Source organism: Heloderma suspectum, chromosome 2 (assembly GCF_057233095.1).
Source record: "Heloderma suspectum isolate Gila_16-S chromosome 2, 16-S_ref, whole genome shotgun sequence".
NCBI classification, from domain to species: Eukaryota; Metazoa; Chordata; class Lepidosauria; order Squamata; family Helodermatidae; genus Heloderma; species Heloderma suspectum.
The window spans coordinates 401,550,005-401,570,243 of NC_139459.1; the positions used below are offsets into that span (position 1 = coordinate 401,550,005).

At 46.5% G+C, this 20,239-nt stretch overlaps 1 long non-coding RNA gene across 1 annotated transcript; it reads right to left on the reverse strand.

Annotated features, from left to right (window-relative positions):
- Positions 1–3,613: 3,613 nt before the first annotated feature.
- On the reverse strand, positions 3,614–19,992 carry LOC146356646 (uncharacterized). The gene is made up of 3 exons (XR_014787468.1): positions 19,888–19,992; positions 13,060–13,290; positions 3,614–3,804 (listed from the first exon to the last, which is right to left on the reverse strand). It is a non-coding gene; the product is annotated as an uncharacterized LOC146356646 (long non-coding RNA).
- Between the last annotated feature and the right edge of the window lie 247 nt (positions 19,993–20,239).

Here is a 20,239-nt window from a genome sequence, read left to right on the forward strand (position 1 = left end):
CAGGGAAGGGTGGAGAGACTCCCAGCCAGATGATACAAAGGCCAACTTGGACACTGGAGCAATAAAGGACAATGGAGTTGGCCAGACTTTTCCCCAGCCATCTCTTCACCCTGTTTCCTGGCTTTGTGGCCAGGAAGGCCAGCACAACAGTGATTGTTTTGGCCAAGACAGAAGAGACAGCAACTGAGAAGATGATGCTAAAGGCTGTTTGTCAGAGAAGGCACATTGTTTTTCTTGGCTTACCAATGAAGAGGAAGGAGGACAAGAAGGAAAGCAGGAGGGAGATGAGGAGAATATAGGAGAGGTCCCTGTTATTGGCTTTGACTATTGAGGTTTCTCAATACATATAATACAATAATATTGAGGTTTCTCCCCTTCATGGATCACTGCCTTGTTGTGATGAAGGGGCTTGCATAACTCAGTGAAGCCATAAGCTATGCCATGCAGGGCCACCCAAGACGGACAGGTCATGGCAGAGAGTTCTGACAAAATGTGGTCCGCTGGAGAAGGAAATGGCAACCCACTCCAGTATTCTTGCCAAGAAAACCCCGTGGAACGTATCACAAGGCTAAAAGAGATGACGCCGGAAGATGAGCCCCTCAGGTCGGAAGGTGTCCAATATACTTCTGGGGAAGAGCAGAGGGTATTTCCAAGTAGCACCAGAAAGAGTGAAACGGCTGGGCCAAAGCCGAAAGGACACTCAGCTGTGGATGTGTCTGGTGGTGAAAAGAAAATCCGATGCTGTAAAGAACAATACTGTTTAGGAACCTGGAATGTTAGATCAATGAATCAAGGTAAGCTGGAGGTGGTCAAACAGGAGATGGCAAGATTGAACATCGACATCTTGGGAATCAGCGAACTAAAATGGACAGGAATGGGCAAATTTAATTCAGGTGACCATCATATCTACTATTGTGGGCAAGAATCCCTTAGAAGAAATGGAGTAGCACTCATAGTCAACAAAAGGGTGGGAAAAGCAGTACTGGGGTACAATCTTAAAAATGATAGAATGATCTCAGTACGAATCCAAGGCAAACCATTCAACATCACAGTAATTCAAGTCTATGCCCCAACCACTGATGCTGAAGAAGCTGAGGTTGATTGGTTCTATGATGACCTACAACACCTTCTAGAACTAACACCAAAAAAAGATGTCCTCTTCATCATAGGGGACTGGAATGCTAAAGTAGTAAGTCAAGAAATCACCGGGATAACAGGCAGACATGGCCTTGGTGTACAAAATGAAGCAGGACAAAAGCTAATGGAGGTTTGCCAAGAGAACACGCTGATCATAGCAAACACTCTTTTCCAACAGCACAAGAGACGACTCTACACATGGACATCACCAGATGGTCAATATCGAAATCAGATTGATTATGTCCTTTGCAGCCAAAGATGGAGAAGCTCCATACAGCCAGTCAAAACAAGACCTGGAGCTGACTGTGGCTCAGATCATGGGCTGCTTCTTGCAAAATTTCGGCTGAAATTGAAGAACGTAGGGAAAACCACTAAACCATTCAGGTCTGACCTAAATCATATCCCTGATGAATATACAGTGGAGGTGAGGAATAGATTTCAGGGATTAGACCTGATAGACAGAGGGCCTGAGGAACTATGGACGGAGGTCCATAACATTGTTCAGGAGGCAGCAACGAAATCCATCCCAAAGAAAAAGAAATGCAAGAAAGCCAAGTGGCTGTCTGATGAGGCTTTACAAGTAGCTGAGGAAAGAAGGGAAGCGAAAAGCAAGGGAGAAAGGCGAAGATATATCCAACTGAATGCAGAGTTCCAGAGAATAGCAAGGAGAGACAAGAAGGCCTTCTTAAATGAACAATGCAAGGAAATCAAGGAAAACAACAGAATGGGAAAGACTAGAGATCTCTTCAAGAAAATTGGAGATCTCAAGGGAATGTTTTGTGCAAAGACGGGCATGATAAAGGACAAAGAAGGCAGGGACCTAACAGAAGCAGATGAGATTAAGAAGAGGTGGAAAGAATACACAGAAGAACTATACAGGAAAGATCTTAATGTCCTTGATAGCCATGATAGTAATGTCCTTGATAGCCATGATAGTGCGGTCACTGAACTTGAGCTGGACATCCTCGAGAGTGAAGTCAAGTGGGCCTTAGGAAGCATTAGTAACAACAAAGCTAGCGGAGATTACAGTATTCCAGCTGAGCTATTTAAAACCCTAAAAGATGATGCTGTTAAAGTGCTGCATTCAATATCCAAACAAATTTGGAACACTCAGCAATGGCCGCAAGACTGGAAAAGGTCAGTTTACATTCCAATTCCAAAGAAGGGCAACGCCAAAGAGTGTTCAAACTACCGCACAATTGCGCTCATTTCACATGCCAGCAAGGTGATGCTCAAAATCCTACAAGCTAGGCTTCAGCAGTATGCGAACCGAGAACTACCGGAAGTACAAGCTGGGTTTCGAAGAGACAGAGGAACTAGAGATCAAATCGCCAACATTCACTGCATCATGGAGAAAGCAAGAGAATTCCAGAAAAACGTCTATTTCTGCTTCATTGACTACGCTAAAGCCTTTGATTGTGTGGATCACAACAAACTGTGGCAAATTCTGAAAGTGATGGGAGTACCAGACCACCTTACCTGTCTCCTGAGAAACCTCTACGAGGGTCAAGAAGCAACAGTAAGAACCGGACATGGAACAACCAAGTGGTTCCAAATTGGTCAAGGAGTATGACAAGGCTGCATATTGTCACCCTGCTTATTTAGCTTATATGCAGAGTACATCATGAGAAATGCCGGGTTGGATGAGTCAGAGGTCGGAATTAAGATTGCCGGGAGAATTATCAACAACCTCCAATATGCAGACGATACCACCCTAATGGCAGAAAGTGAAGAGGATCTAAAGAGCCTCTTGTTGAGGGTGAAAGAGGAGAGTGCAAAAGCTGGTTTGAAACTCAACATTAAGAAAACTAAGATCATGGCATCTGGCCCTATCACTTCCTGGCATATAGAAGGGGAAGAAATGGAAGCAGTGACAGATTTTACTTTCTTGGGCTCCAAGATCACCGCAGACGGTGACTGTAGCCATGAAATTAAAAGACGCTTGCTCCTTGGGAGGAAAGCTATGGCCAACCTAGACAGCATAGTAAGAAGCAGAGACATCACCTTGCCGACAAAGGTCCGTCTAATCAAAGCTATGGTTTTTTAGTAGTAATGTATGGCTGTGAGAGCTGGACTATAAGGAAGGCTGAGCGCCGAAGAATTGATGCTTTCGAACTGTGGTGCTGGAGAAGACTCTTACGAGTCCCCTGGACTGCAAGGAGGTCAAATCAGTCCATCCTAAAGGAAATCAACCCTGAGTGCTCATTGGAAGGACAGATACTGAAGCTGAAGCTCCAATATTTTGGCCACCTAATGCGAAGAGAAAACTCTCTGGAAAAGACCCTGATGCTGGGAAAGACTGAAGGCAAAAGGAGAAGGGGACGGCAGAGGATGAGATGGCTAGATAGCATCACCGATGCAATGAATATGAACCTGAGCACACTCTGGGAGAGTGTGCAGGACAGGAAGGCCTGGCGTGCTATGGTCCATGGGGTCACGAAGAGTCAGACATGACTGAACGACTGAACAACAAAATTGAGGTTTCTATGTATTTAATGAAGATTCCTAACACAAAGCCTGTGGTTAACGATAGGAACAGGGCAAATGAAGCCAGGACGATACCCAAAGGTTCTTCAATGGTCAGGAAGGTTTTTAACTTGGGGATACATAGATCTTGGTCCTTGTTTGGATGCAGATCATCCGGTCACTGTGTGCAATGGTCTGAATCTGTAAAGATCAAGAGAAACATCTTCCTTACATTCTTGCCAATCTCTCTTCTTTTTTATTCCATCAACTATATTTGTTATGGTGTGATTGTCAGCACACATTCATTTCATGCAGGGCAGGGTCAGGCCTGCTGGTCCTCTTCATGTTGCCATGTCAACAATGCACACTCCTGTGTTTAAACATGACTTTAACATGAGATGAGGAACCTCTAGTATGCGGGCCTAATCTGGCCCATGGAGCTTCTCCATCTGGCCCATTGAACCTTCATGAGTTCCTCTCGGGGGCAACAGAACCCCTTCTTTTATCTCTAATCTGTGATAGGTGCCAAAACCATATGGAGACAGGTGACTCAACTGTCTCCTTCCATTCCTGGCTGAGTGTGTTTTGCTTGCCATATGTTGTTCCTATGGAGATGATGTGCAGTGCGCAAAGCCCCAAGCTATTTCCCATGAGGCACTATCCCCACTGGGGAAGCTTCCCCAGATGAGCCAGCGGCTAGAGCACTTCTTCAACTCCCAGCCTTGTTGGGGCAGATTTGCTGAGCAGATGTTTTCCCCAAATGGGGGAAGCACCACACCATATGCAGTGAATCTGGGCCTCAGCTGACGCACTGGGTGCATAGGAATGGTGAAGGTGCCCGTTTCATTCTGCAAATCCATTGGACCGCTGTCGCCAGTGCCTGCCAAGCTGCACCCACAGAACCCCCTGCCCCACTAGCGCTCAGCAAGCGCTCTGCAACTTACCTGGGCCCATCTGCCTCTGCTGTGATCACCATGTTTTTTTCTTAAAAAAACATGGGGATGGGGGGGCGGGGGGAGTGGAATTATCTATGGGCATATAGACTTATTCATGAAAAAGCACTCTGAATCTGGCGTAAATGTGAGATTCACAGCACTTTTTTGCATATAAGTCTATGTGCCCATAGATCATTCCAGTCTCCCCCTCCCATCCCAGTCCAGCGAGGCGAGGGCAGAAGATTGACAGGAGAAGAAAGGTGAGAAGAAAGCACAGCAGGAATCCTTTCTCTCCTTATCCCAGGTACACAAAGGCAGCAGCTTGACAGGAGATGGCAGGCAAGAGGGAAGCCCCTATTGCCTTCCTCCTCCTGTTAAGCTGCTGCCCTTGCATAGCTGGCCCCGGATGGAAGATGGAGAGAGGAGTGATCCTCCCCCCCACACACCCCCATTACAAATGTAGAGCTCCTTTTACACAAGAGGGGGCTCTATATTTTCATAGATTTATTGTTGTGCAAAACGTGGATGGGAAGGGCCAGTTCTACAACGCTAGAAGTGTGTTAATGTTGAGGAAATGGCCCTTTCCAGCCATCATTGTGTACAACAATCAATCTATGGAAAAATTGACCCCATCCTGCATAAAACATGGTGGCTCGCTTAGAGGAGCAGGCAGCTGCGGCCTGCTCCTGGACAGCTCTCCAGGGGCTCCAGCAGCCTGGGTTGTGTGGGGCAGGGAGCAGTAGCAGCTTCTCGAGTACCTGCAAGCTCGGACTGCAGTGAGTTCGTCCATCCCTGTGGGTGCATGATCTACCCAGCAGATCGGGTGGATAGGGGTGTACAGATGCCCTACCTTTACAGTCTGGGGAGGGTCCACGGGGGGGGGAGGCAATCCGTCCCTCCCCCCTGGAATCTGTCCAGGCCGGCTCTGCTCTGCGGGGATGCTATGGAGCCAGCCACTGGGTCCGCATCACTGGTGATATGGCTGGCCGCCATTGCTGTGCCATACTGCATCGCTTCGCTGGGCTAAATCCGGACACAAATGGCATCCACTACGCCATTTGCCACCGTAAAGCTGGTAGCTTCCGCCATGCATTAAAAACTTGGTTGTTCAGGCAGGCATTTGGTGTGTGCTAGGGTAATTTTAGAAATGTGATGTTTTTAATGTTGAATTTTATTGTATAAACTGTTTTTATTGTTGTACATGGCCCAGAGTGGCTAGGTGACTGGCCAGATGGGCGGTAAATCAATCAATCAATCGATTTACCTATGCAGCTGTAAATAGGATCGATGTGTGGAGGGAGCCAACCCGGACTGATTCTGGGGGAGGCGGAGGTGAGTGCTCCATTCTGCCACAGGCCCCGAAGGGGCCGGATTCTTGGAATCCAGCCTCATTGGAGTCCATGGCGAAATTCTCCGCCATCCCTACCTGGGAATGATATGATGTGAGGGGCGTGGCCCTCCTGCCAGTAGCAGATCATGCACAATCTTACTGGTAGGGCAGAGAGTAGGTCAGCAAAGGTGGACCCAAGGGTGTCATGGCGGTGGAGTCATGGGGAGCAGAGCCAAGAGGGTCATGGGGTTGAACAGCCAACCATACCTCCCTTGAGACACAGCCTTCTCGCTTGCACGCCCTAAGATTGCATCATTAACTTTTTCCTCATCCCTTCCTAGTCTTTTTTCCTTGTGTGTCATTTTTTCTTTTTTTAGATTGTAGGTCTGTGGGAAGGGACTTTCTTCTTCTTTGACTTATTATTTGTAAGCTGATCCAGGAGGCTTTTTGGCTGAGAACTGGAATAAAAATACTCTAACCCAAGTAAATAAATAAACAAATCATTTTAAACATAAGAAGGTGAGTGTCTGTAACCAGGCACAAGCCCAGCCAGCTGCTTCCAGACTATACCTACACACACACGTGTGTGTGTGTGTGTGTGTATACATACACACACACATACATATGAAAGATAGAAAGAGCAAATGTTTCTGCTTCTACCCCCATCAGTAGCTGTGAGCTGTGCTGTTAAATGGATATCGAGAGTGGCATTTTGGAATGCCTGGAGATGAAACACACACACACACAGGTATGAGTGGAATAAGTGGCTGCTGGTTTTATTGTTGGCTTTTGTTGCTTTTATTGTTTTTATGTTTTTATCACTTTTCATATTTAACAGTTTTATGTATTTTGTTGCTGCAAGCCACCTTGAGAGGGCTTCTGCTCTGAAAGGCAGCCAAGAAATATTTTAACTAACTAACTAAATAATAACGCCAATGAATTGTCCTCCAGATTAAGTTGTTGGGATGAGTTCTCAGTCTATACACCCATTGCTGTACCTTTAACACTTATAGTTGGTTTCACACATGGCAGATTTTCCCCTACAGAAATTAAACTGCTGTCTAAGGACCTTAACTTCTGCCCAACACCTAAAGAGCATGAAATGCTGAAAAATGCTGATGTTAAGGCATTTGAGAGAAGATGCAGGTTAAAAGAATATTTCCATAATTATATCAAAACTCATATTTTGAACCCATGCCATAATCCTCTCTCACAATTTCTGCCCTCAGAAACCTGGACTCCAAACCCAAATAGATATCCAATAATAGAAACCCTCCTTAAATCGCTTGAAAAAAGAATTGATTAACATAAACATGGACATCTCTTTTACAATCTAACAAGAGAAGAGAGGCCCTCAATCCACTTGGAATTAGAAAAGCCATAGTCATAAAACCAGCTGATAAAGGGGGAGCTGTTGTTGTCATGAAGACAGAGGATTATATTTCTGAAGGTCTGAGACAACAGTACACACAAACTCCTTGATCGTGATATCACAGCTGACCTTTTAAAAAAATAAATAAATGGCAACTTCATGCATAAATTCCTGCATAAAAACTTACTGAACAGAGAAATTGCTGATCATTCAATTAACCCCATCCCTACAGCAGGAAGGTTTTACATGCTACCAAGAAGCCATTAAAAAATCTAGAGATGTACAAAACCCCCTTACCTGGAGTCCGCGAGGGGTCCGAGGGGGGGGAGGCGATCCGTCCCTCCCCCCTGGAATCCTTGCTGGCCAGCTCCGCTCCACGGCAAGTCCATGGAGCTGCCAGCCGGCTCCGGCCGCTGGCGGACTTCCGGCTGCTGGGACGCAAATGGCATCCAGCATAGCAGACACCATTTGCATCCCTGCTCTTTGCCGTGATAGGGTACATAAATCTTTGCCGTGATAGGCTACGTAAAGATTTAAGTAGCCTATTACTGCAAAGAAAAGGGATGCAAATGGCATCCGCTACGCCATTTGCATCCCTGCTCTTTGCCGTGATAGGCTACATAAATATTTACGTAGCCTATCACAGCAAAGAGAAGGGATGTAAATGGCGTCCACTATGCCAGATGCCATTTTCTTCTGCAGGATGGTAGTGGACAGACTGGACACGGCCGGTGGCAGGTGGGATCCATTCTGGGGCAACATTCTGGGGCAATGGGGTGGCGGAGGTGGGTGGTCCATTCCGCCATGGATTCGGAGGGAATTGAAGTCTGTGGTGGAATTCTCTAGCTTCCCTTAAAAAAAACAACCCATGGAAGCTTTCTTGCAACCATACTGTCACTGAAAGAATTTCACTATATATTGACTCTATAATTCATCCATTAGTCCATAAACTTCCTTCATACATTAAGGGCACTACAGGTTTCTGAAAAACTGGTGGGGGACGGACACACACAACTAAATCAAGGGTGTTGATTTAACAGTGATACCATCATCATAACCTTTGATGTTACTTCTTAATATACCAACATACCTCACTCTGATGACCCCAGTTCTGGAGCCTTAACAACCCTGTCTCCATTGGTACTCACTTGTAATGATTTCATGGTCAATGGCAAACACTATTTACAACTGCATCATACAGCATTGGGAGCATGTATGGCCCCATCATATGCCAATCAATTTATGGGACAACTCAAAGAAACTATCTGCAGAATTGCTTCCCACCAGCCTAGCTCTTGGTGGCATTACATAGATGACACTCTTGTCATCTAGGATTATGGCAGGGACAGGTTGGAGGTTTTTACCAAGTTTATCCACACTGTCCACCCAACGATAGAATTTACCAGTAACACCACAACTGAAAACCCAAAATTACCTTTCCTGGATGTCCTTTTAACCATTGAAAACCATCAAACAATCACAGCCTTACACTGTAAATCTACAGATTCCCACCTGTACCTTAATTTCCAGTCATGTTATCTGAACCATCCAAAGTACACTTTGGCTCTTAGGATAAAACACATTTGTAATAAGAAAGAAAGCCTCTCAAGAAGATGTAACGGACTTTTAAAAATCTCCAACAATGTGGATGCCTTAGTCACATCACTGACTACAACATCAATCGAGCATCAGTAATATCCAGGGATGCCCTTCTTTGGGATTCAAAGGCTAACTCTTCAAAAGAATTCATATTCCATTTGTTGTGGACTACCATCCTGCTGCCCCTAATTACCACAAGTTAATTAAAGATAGTTACCCTATTATAACCTATTCTGCTTGTTTAACGGGGTCCATTAATTCTCCACCATGCATCTCATTCAGAAAATCACCAAATCTGCATACATTGTTAGTTAAGTCTACACTTCAACAAAATTCTCACAAGCCAGGATCATACCGTTGTAAATTGACATGTTGCATTATCTGCAGTTACCAAGAAACCACATCTGTCAGGAGCAAGTTACTAACAAAGCGTATTGCATTAGGGAATTGTTACCATGGACTTCTACTAATGTGGTTTATTTAATTGAATGCAAAACATAAAATAAAGGATGTTGTATTCAATATGTAGGGAAAACTACAATGGACTTCAGAACAAGACTCCATAAACGCAAATCTGCAATTCTTACCAAAACCCTGGAGCAGCCTGTCGCAAGACGTTTCAACTCACCTTCACACAGTCTCTCAGATTTACAGTTGCTTCCAACAGAACAAACCAAAGATAATGACATGCTTGACAAAAGGGAAAATTACTGGATCTATAGACTGACAACTCTTAGTCCCAATGGCCTTGATCTGGAGGACAATTCATAGACCACTCACACTTCTGTATTTTTCTCCTAAGGAACTTTTATCTCCAGGCATTCCAAACTGCCACTTTTGACATCCATTTAACAGCACAGCTACCGATGAGGGCAGAAGCCAAAACGTATAGCTGAAATACATTTTTTGAATACTCTTGCTAGTCTTTCTATCACACACACACACACACACACACACACACAGAGACAGAGAGGGAGGGAGACAGGGAGGGAGGGTGTTGGATATATACAGATAGATGATAGATAGATGAGAGAGAGAGAGAGAGAGAGAGAGAGAGAGAGAGAGAGAGAGAGAGAGAGAGATGGAGATTATCTATCTATCTATCATCTATCTATCTATCATCTATCTATCTATCTATCTATCTATCTATCTCTATCATCTATCTGTCTATGATCTGGAAGCCGTTGGTTACAGTGTCAGACTCTCATCTTCTTATATTTAAAATGATTTGTTTATATATCTCCTTAGTTTAGGGTATCATTATACCATTTTTCAGCCAAACAGGCTCCTTGAGTGCTAAGAAAAAGAAGAAAGTCCCTTTGTTGTTGTTCAGTCGTTCAGTCGTGTCCGACTCTTCGTGACCCCATGGACCATAGCACGCCAGGCCTTCCTGTCCTGCGCTCTCTCCCGGAGCGTGCTCAAGTTCATATTCATTGCATCCGTGATGCTATCTAGCCATCTCATCCTCTGCCGTCCCCTTCTCCTTTTGCCTTCAGTCTTTCCCAGCATCAGGGTCTTTTCCAGGGAGTTTTCTCTTTGCATTAGGTGGCCAAAATATTGGAGCTTCAGCTTCAGTATCTGTCCTTCCAATGAGCACTCAGGGTTGATTTCCTTTAGGATGGACTGATTTGACCTCCTTGCAGTCCAGGGGACTCGTAAGAGTCTTCTCCAGCACCACAGTTCGAAAGCATCAATTCTTCGGCGCTCAGCCTTCCTTATAGTCCAGCTACCTACAAGCATTATAGCACTCAGCCCTCTGGGGGGTTTTGTATGTTTTTTCTCCTAAGGAACTTTCATCTCCAGGTATTCCAGATTGCCACTCCATTTCACAGCACAGCTACTTATGAGGGTGGAAGCCAAAACATTTACCTTAAATATGTATTTCAGTACTCTGTTGTTAGTCTCCCAATTTTTCTTATATATTTTACCTCAAGACTGACTGAATCCACAGTGGACCCAGAGGCTTCTTGTTGCTTTACTGTTGAGCTGTTTACACCAACCCCTCTCCCCCCATATGTATACACATACACACACTAAGGAGGAAGAAAAGTTTGTTATTATTTTTTTTCAAAAATTGCCTATTTCTATACTTCTTAAGAAAAAATCTCATACACTGTCTTGTGAAAGTTCTACCACTAAAGGTGGCCTACAAATTCCATTCCAGCAGGCTGAGATTCCTATGCTGAGGGAGATGAAAGGGGAAAGTGGGAGCATTCTATCACCCCTAATGAAAGACTAAGGGTGCAACGTCTATTTTTTTTTCTGCATCCCTCCTCATTCCTCTTCTCTTTCTGGTTGGTCCTGGCAGATAGAGAGGGACGACAGTTACAGGCGGCAACAGCGGTGGGAGGGTAAGTTGGTGCACCCTGGGACATAGTGGTCCTGTCCCACTCTCTGCTGCTGCTGCTGCTCTGCAAAGGTGGAAAATCCACCAGCTGGCTCAAATCTGTGCAGGCCCAGTTGCACCAGCTGGTGGATATTGGGTCAGAGTTGGGGGGGGGATGGGAGCTGTCAAAAACTCAATTAGCTCCACCTCCCAAAGGGATTACTCCAAAATCCTGATGACCACCCTCAAATCTGTCTTCACGGGGGTGGGGGCGTGTCTCCATGAGTGATTTACTGTGAGGTTGCTGCATTCGGAGGTCGTTCAGGGCACAAGACATCATGACTGTCTTGCAGCAACCCCGGAGTTTCACGCCAAAAAACTGGGAAAGGTTCAGAGGAGGGCAAGGAAGATGATCAGGGGACTGGAAACAAGGTCCTATGAGGAGAGACTGAAAGAACGGGGCATGTTTAGCCTTCAGAAGAGAAGACTGAGGGGGGATAGGATAGGATATCACTCTTCAAGTACTTGAAAGGTTGTCACAGAGAGGAAAGCCAGGATCTCTTCTCGATCATTCCAGAGTGCAAGACACAGAATGATGGGCTCAAGTAACAGGAAGCCAGATTCCAGCTGAACATCAGGAAAAACTTCCTGACTGTTAGAGCAATACAAGAATGGAACCCATTCCCTAGTGAGATGGTGGGCTCTCTGACACTGGAGACATTCAAGAAGAGGCTGGACAGCCATCTGTTGGGGTTGCTCTGACTTGGATTCCTGCATTGAGCAGGGAGTTGGACTCAGGGGTCTTATAGGCCAGTTCCAACCCTACTATTCTATGATTCTATGAAACCAGGCTCCACCCCAGGGCCCCACATGGTCCTTCTGCCTCTGCTGAGGTCATTCAGTCTGGGGAAGGCTGGGTGAGAGGTTGTCCAGCTCTCCAACGTCACTGAGTTCCACACTCATTTAATCCAGTTATACTGTTGTGAGATTGGGGGGATGGGTAGGTGAACTGATCCAGGAGTATTCTTAGAGAATGCCTTTTTAGTCTTCAAAAAGATGCCAAGGATCACCCCTTTTGTTAGGAAAATTACAGATCAATGACCCCAAATGCCTCATTCTCACACTTCCACAGCTTAAGGGAATGGTAAATCACAATTTCATAGTGACAGAGCAAGGTAAACAGAAAGCTGGACTGGGCTCTGCAAACACTTTTCTCCCATGGCAGGATCTGATGTGGGAGAGGTGAATGAAAACTCCCATCAGCCACACCCAACACCTCCTAAGCTGTGCCTCCACCTCTGAGCAACCGGGGGTCATCCATGAAGCTGCACTGTTGGGAGATGCAAGGTCCAAGGTCATTTCCTGGGACCCACTGTGTGAAATAATTTATGGGTGTTGCAAAAAATTGTCTATGTTTGGAAATGCCTTTAAGAATACATTCGGATGAGCCTTTGCCCTCATCCCCGTGGGCTGCATTTTCCTCTGCAGTCACCCACCTTCCTGGGTGGAGATGGTCCCTTCCGCACAGGGAGGACAGTCATAGCAGCAAACCTGTTTTCCTTCCTGAACCACCTTGACAAATTCAGGGTGACAGCTTTCCACACACCCAGAATGTGGCAGGGTCTAAGCATGGAAACAAGGAGAACATGTTAGGGCCAATTTAACAAAAGGAATGGGACCCCCTGGGGCTTCTTCTCCCCTTCCTCTCTTGTTTCTTTTATGTCCAGTTTTAAGGGACCTGTCCTCTGGTAGTACATCATAAAGCACCATAAGGGCTGGTGGTCCTATATAACTGGATCAATAGTTTAAGTCCCAAGGAATCTGCAGTCCGTTTTTGAAGGCAATCCACCTGGATTAGGGGAGGCTGATCTGGAACCTGATACATTGTCCCCACCTGGTTGAGCCATTTGGGCCACACAATGGCATCCTGGTCGATGGTGAACTTAAGGCCTGCTGGGGATCCCCGTCTTTCCATACTCCCAAATTTTATTCTAAGAACAGAGCTATTGGGAAACTTCATCCAGTTCACGATGGCAAAGTCGGCCTCCAGCTCTCCATTCTCATCCAAATATATTCCATCCATAGAAGTATTATAAAACTGGGGGTTTCTCAGGAAAGGGTGAAGCTAGAATGGGAGAGAAAACACCAGCATTGATGAAACCAGAAACCACACTCGCTATTTGAGTTCTGCCAATTACACGCACGAATCTCCTATGGCACAGGTCTGGTTCCAGACTCAAGTGGGTGAGTGTGTCCCTTAACTTTCATGAGGAATCTGTTTTAATATCTGAATGTCATTTGTCTGCTTTAACCATTTGGGGGAGCTGAGTCCTACTGAGACACTGCAATCGTCCCCTCAGGACCTTCTCCAGGCACCTCCTCCGAGGGATGTTTGGAGAAAGGCAAGAAGGGAGAGGACCTTTTTGGTTGTGGCCCTCCAATCTTGAAACATTCTCTCCAGTGAGTGTCATCCTTTTGGCACCATGTTAAGAATTTCTTCTACTCCCAAGCATTTGTCAGCTTGTGAGATTTTTACTGGTGATTGGTTGTTGTTGTTTTTCATGTAAAGGTGTTTTTTTTAATGTTTTACATTGTATTTATAAATTCATACTCTTTTGTCAACTGCCAAAAGAGCTTTGATTATTGGGTGGCACAGAAATGTAATAAATAACAATAAAATAAGAAAGAATCAGACATAAGCTTGTTCTGCACTCTGGGCCTGTCAGGATTCCCTTTTTGCCTGGCTGAGAACTCCAAGAGCCAGATCAGCACTCAGACCAGAGGCTGCATTTCCAAGGCTTTAATTCCATTTACCCTATGGGGCATACAGATGCAAATTGCTAGAGACTACAAAAGAAACAGCCTTCAGGAAGTTCAAAGGGAAACTATGAAGGTTGATCTCTGTTTGGGAAAGAAGGCGGCAAGCTCTCTTAACTTAAGGGGTGGGAGGGGGAGATCTCCCCCTCTCCCGTGACACGTCCGGCCGCACCTGTTGACGCTGAGCCAATTGGGAAGAGCACTGAAGTTCCGCCCATGCGACTTCCCACTGGTGCCTGCATCTGTGTCTTGCGTCTAAAAGTTCAGGTTGTTCATTCCTCGCCTCCCTCTGTCTACTATCACTCCCAGGGATGTGTGAATGGGGGGGGGGGCTGTCCATGCAGCTGTGCCTCTGAAGCTTGGGAAAGTTCCTCCTCTACATGTTGTGGCTCTTCCTGAGAATGTGAGCTACTCTGACACTCTATATGCTTGGGGCTGCATTAATATAAGCATAGCTTCCACATCCCGGGAAGTACTAGTTCCCCTCTACTCAGCACTGGTTAGGCCTAATCTGGAGTACTCTTGAGAAGAGGAGACTGAGGGGTGATATGATAGTGCTCTTCAAGTATTTGAAAGGTTGTCACAGAGAGGAAGGCCAGGATCTCTTCTCAATCATCCCAGACTGCAGGACACGGAATCATGGGCTGAACTGACAGGCAGCCAGATTTCGGCTGAACATCAAGAAAAATGTCCTGACTGTTAGAGCAATACGACAATGGAACCAGTGACCTAGGGAGGTGGTGGGCTCTCCCACACTGGAGGCGTTCAAGACGAGGCTGGACAGCCATCTGTCAGGGATGCTCTGACTTGGATTCCTGCACTGAGCAGGGGGTTGGACTCGATGGTCTTGTAGGCCCCTTCCAACCCCACTATCCTATGATTCTAGGAGCATCCCAGCAGAAGTGGAGGGTAGTGGAGTCCATCTGGTTCAACCTCTCTGAAAAACTCCTAAAGCTTCCAGACCAAAGCCACCTTTTGTTGATATAACCATGAAATGCAGAGAAAGCCAGATTGTTTTGTAGACTCCCCCCCACTCTCTCTCCCCCCACTCTCTCCCCCCCACTCTCATTCCCCCCTCCCTGCCCCCCCCACACCATATTGCCAGCTGTTTTTCAGAAGAGCCCTGCTGGATCATAGATCGGGGTCAATATTGTTCTGCACATTATTACTTATCTATTACAATTATTGACCTCCCACACATACATATTTATCATGCAAATCCTCCCAAGCTGCCTACCAAGTAAAACCAAAGTTCAATAATAAAATTGAAATAAGAATATTGTAATAAATACATAAATATAATTTCTCAGGAAGGTTCCCACAAGGAAGCTACACCAGGCTAAAAATGGCAATTAAGTCCTGATTGACCCAGTCTCTCCCTTGAATTTCTCTATGAAGAACGTAAGAAATGGAACACCAGATGATCCCTGCAGGACCAGACCAAGGTGGCTCCATTTAGTTCAGCATCCTGTTTCTAACCATGGTCAGCCATGATGCTTCCTAGGAGCCCCAAATGAAAGAGATGAAAGGTAACAACCCCCTTTCTTCCCCACCCCATCACAGTAGTGGAGCTCTTGCTTGGCATGCAGGAGGTGCCAGACTCAAGACGGTGGGGGTGTTTCACTTGGCCCTCCAACTCTCATTAAAGGCTGAAGCAAATCATGACAAGCCTTTGAGACTTGTGTTTCCAATGAGTACTCGACTATTCCAACCCTTCTATTCTATGCCATGCCATGCCATGCCATGCCATGCCATGCCATGCCATGCCATGCCATGCTATGCTATGCTATGCAATTCTATGCGATTCTATGCTATTCTATGCTATGCTATGCTATTCTAGATTCTATGAGTAAATTCGGAATGTCAGCACAGCAGCATGGCTAATGCTTCTCCCTGGAAGGAGCCCTCTAATCTGAGAGCAAAGCAGGCAAGATCTCTCTTGAGGAAACTTACAGGTGAACATAGGAAAATGGTGATAAGGCTAATCTCGTAAAGTCATGTGTCTTGCTTGGAAAATAATGGCCAAGTGGTATATTCCCAGCAACAATGAGGTCTCTGGGCTGCCAATACTCTTCTTGCCGTTCATAAGTCCTGGTCAAGAGGCACTTGGTCCTCAGCATCCTCGGGGTGGCCTGAGGCAGGAGCCAAACGATGAGCAGAAGCTGCAGCCAAACCATCCGGGGCACGGAGAGACCTTCCCTTCTCAGTCAGCGACAAAGAGTATGTGCAGAAGAACCAGCCATACAAGCCCAGCAGGGCACTGAGATCTCAGCAAGGACCAACCAGTTGCCAAGTGATCAGGCCCCACCCCAGCCCCACGTGGAAGGGCTCAGTGCGTATTTGTATTTAACATGTTTTGTTTTTGCCTGGATTTCTGTGTTACTGACATGCTGGGTAGTAATCCATGGGGGATTCCTCAAGGATTACTGTCAAGTTGATAATCTGCAGCTACAGAAATGACCACAGCCTCAGAGCACTGGCTCCTTTGGGATGTCGGAGGGAAGAAACACATCTCTGTGTCGCACTTTGCTTGTCTCTGGGGCAGACGGGCTCAAGGATTTGACATCATTTGCCAGGTTACAAACTTGGATCTGCGTGAAGTTGAACTCCTAATTCCAAGATGGAGTCCAGGCTTGTGCCATAGTTTGTTAGCCCAGTTTGATGACTGGGGAAGGCAGGAGTTGGTGCCCAATTTTACCAGTGAGGGGCAGACGAATAAGGCTTTGCTGGGTGAAATGACGGGTCTGTCAACAGTCAAAACACCTTGCAGGGGCAGAGGCCCTTTTGCAATGGTCCACCCCAAAAGACCTATAAAAGCTGAGGGATTCCTGCATGCTATGGGGGAGTTTTTGTCTGGCATTGCAGGTGTGTCTGCTGAGGCCCTAGTCTCAGTTTCACACCTGAATGTCATCTCTGGTTCTCCAGAGCTCAGATGGTTCCCTGGATTTCAGGAGAGCTTTGGGCTGAGGGATTCCTGCATGCTATGGGGGAGTTAGACCTAGGAAGACATGTTGTCCCATGTCAGAAGTCCCACCTTCACACCCTCATGGACACCTGGCATTCAGTCTTCTGGGTGATCCCTCAGGCGACAGATAACATTGGTTAGATCAGTGTTCTTTTACACTCGTCCTCAACCTGCTACCCTCCAGATGTTTTGGATTACAACTCCCATCCTTCCTAACCAGTATGGTTATTGGCTCTTGTTTCTGGGAATGATGGGAGCTTCAAGCCAACGCATCTGGAAAACATCAGGTGGAGGAAGCTTAGGTATAGCAATTATACCAAGGATGCAAAACATCTCCAGATACTTCTATGGCAGCAGGTGGGGATGTCGGAGGGATCTAGATGGAGGGTGGAGCTCAAAGAGCTTTCATAGAATCATAGAATCCTAGAATAGCAGGGTTGGAAGGGGCCTAGAAGACCATCGAGTCCAACCCCCGCTCAGGGCCGGAATCCAAGTCAAAGCATCCCTGACAGATGGCTGTCCAGCCTCATCTTGAATGCCTCCAGTGTGGGAGAGCCCACCTTCTCCCTAGGTCACTGGTTCCATTGTCGTATTGCTCTAACAGTCAGGAACAGACAGTTCAGATGGAATCTGGCTTCCTGTCACTTGAGCCCATGATTCTGTGTCCTGCACTCTGGGATGACTGAGAAGAGATCCTGGCCTTCCTCTCTGTGGCAAACTTTCAAGTCCTTGAGGAGTGCTACTTTATTTCCTCTAAAGTCTTCTGTTCTTGAGGCTAAACATGCCCAGTTCTTTCAGTCTCTCCTCATAGGTCTTTGTTTCATCAGCTCGGCCACCCAGACTCCATTCCATCTTCTGCAGTGAGTGAGCCAGTTGGTGGAATGTCTATAAAATATTTTGTGTGTGTGTAAAAAAAAACATTTGTGCACATTTTTGGTGTAAATCATGCACATTTGCATAATGTGTGCAAATTACAGCCATAATTTGTGCAAATTATGCAAATTGGCATAAAGCACAGCAAGAATTATGCAAATTTGTGCAATTTACAGCAGTAATTTGTGCAAATCTATATTTGCGCAAATTATGGCCCGACCCCACCAAAATGTTTTAAAAATCCGTGAAACTTGGGGAAACCACATGGCTTGGCTTGCTATCGCAAGCTGATTCCAGCGTACCAAACGGTAGGGATGTAAAAAACACTTCCCTGGTTTCATCCAGGGACATCCATGGGGGGGGAGGCACTCCGTCCCTCCCCCCGAAATCCTCCCTGGCTGGCTCCACTCAGCAGCGACTCTGTGGAGCCAGCGGCCGTGGCCACCTGCAGCCGGACATCCGGCCGCTGCTCGGCTGCACAGGGACGCAAATGGTAGTTGCTACACCATTTGCACCCCTGCCTTTTGCCATGATAGGCTATGTAAATATATCCATAGCCTATCACCTCAAAAGACAGGGACACAAATGGCAGCCGCTACGCCATTTGCATTCCTAACTATTGCCGTGATAGACTACGGATATATTTACATAGCCTATCACGGCCACCGCAGGGATGCAAATGGCATCCCTGTGATAGCCATGACAGGCTACATAAATACTAATGTAGCCTATCCCGGCCATTTTGGGAAGGTGAATTGCAGCTGCAAACATAGCAGCCATTCGCAGAGCACCGCACAGCTGCAAACAGGTAGACTCCGTTCCGGGCCTATTTCGGGGGTTGGCCAGGGGATGCTGCTCCATTCCATCACATATTCCAGGGGGCTGAATGTACTGGAATTCAGCCTCCCTGGAATCTGTGGCGGAATTCTCCAACATCCCTACCAAATGGTGCTGGATTTCCTGCTGATGGACATCTCTAAATGCAGGGCCCTGTGCAAGAGGAGAAGCAAGATGTGTGACCACCAGGGCTTATCAAGCTGGTGCCAAAGCCTGGCAGATTGGTCTCTGCATTGCGTGAGCAAGCCGTTTTGGGGACGGAATGACTGTGGGGGACAGAAGGAAGTCTCTCCGCTCCCTGGAGAGCCACTGCCAGTCCATGTACACCAGGGGCAGGAAACATGGCACCCATGGTCAACAGTGTGCCTTTGGATACCTTTCCTGGTGCCGGCTGAGGTGCCCTTCCCTTCCTGGTTTTTTTGTTGGTTGGTTGGAGGGTGGTTGGTCTTGTTTTGTTTTTTTCATAATAACACGTCTTTGCAGGGGGGATCCCTTCCAATCAAAGCGAGGGGATCGACCTGCTCCTATTTTCATTTCCTATAAATGGCCCTGAGCCACACATGGAGCTCAGAGACATTCTGAGGAAATGAAGATCATAGAATCATAGAATCATAGTAATAATAATGGTAGGGTTGGAAGGGGCCTACAAGGCCATCAAGTCCAACCCCCTGCTCAGTGCAGGAATCTAAGTCAGAGCATCCCTGACAAATGGCTGTCCAGCCTTATCTTGAAGGCCTCCAGTGTGGGAGAGCCCACCACCGCCCCAGGTAATTGGTTCCATTGTCATATTGCTCTTACAGTCAGGAGGTTTTTCCTGATGTTCAGCCAGAATCTGGCTTCCTGTCACTTGAGCCCATTATTCCGTGTCCTGCACTCTGGGATGATCAAGAAGAGATCCTGGCCTTCTTCTCTGTGACAACCTTTCAAGTACTTGAAGAGTGCTGTCATATCTCCCCTCAGTCTGCACAAAATTGCAGGCATAAATGGCTTTTTAACTTTTAAAAAGGTGAGAAACTGCAAGTTAGCCTGACTCATCATGTAATGAGTTGGGCAAGCTCTGGGGTCAAGCTCTAGTGCCCATGCTTAAGTCACTGGCCTCGTGTCCTGTCCACAGTAGGAATGGCGGATAATTTCTCCACGAATCTCCAGGAGGCCGAATGCCAACGCATTCGGCCCCCTGAAATTTGTGGGGAAATTCTCCGACAACCCCCCCCCCAGGATGGGACTTACCTCTGTTGAATGTCCTTCTCGGCAGCGGGTCCCGGCGGCATTTCGGCAGCGTTTCGGCAGGGGCGGCGGCCGGTCTTCCGACCGGCTGCCGCTGCTGCCATTTCCCAGTAAAGTAAAAAAAAAAAAGTGATAGGCTACGTAACGATTTACGTAGCCTATCACGGCTAGATTTTCAAAGTCAGCCGTGATAGGCTATGTAAATCATTACGTAGCCTATCATGGCTGACTTTGGGGGGAAAAGAAATGTGTACACAAATGGCGGCGCCCATGGGCACTGCCATTTGCATTCCTTATTTGGGCATGGGTAGTCTACGTAAAGATTTATGTAGACTAAGGCGAAAATAAGGGCAAT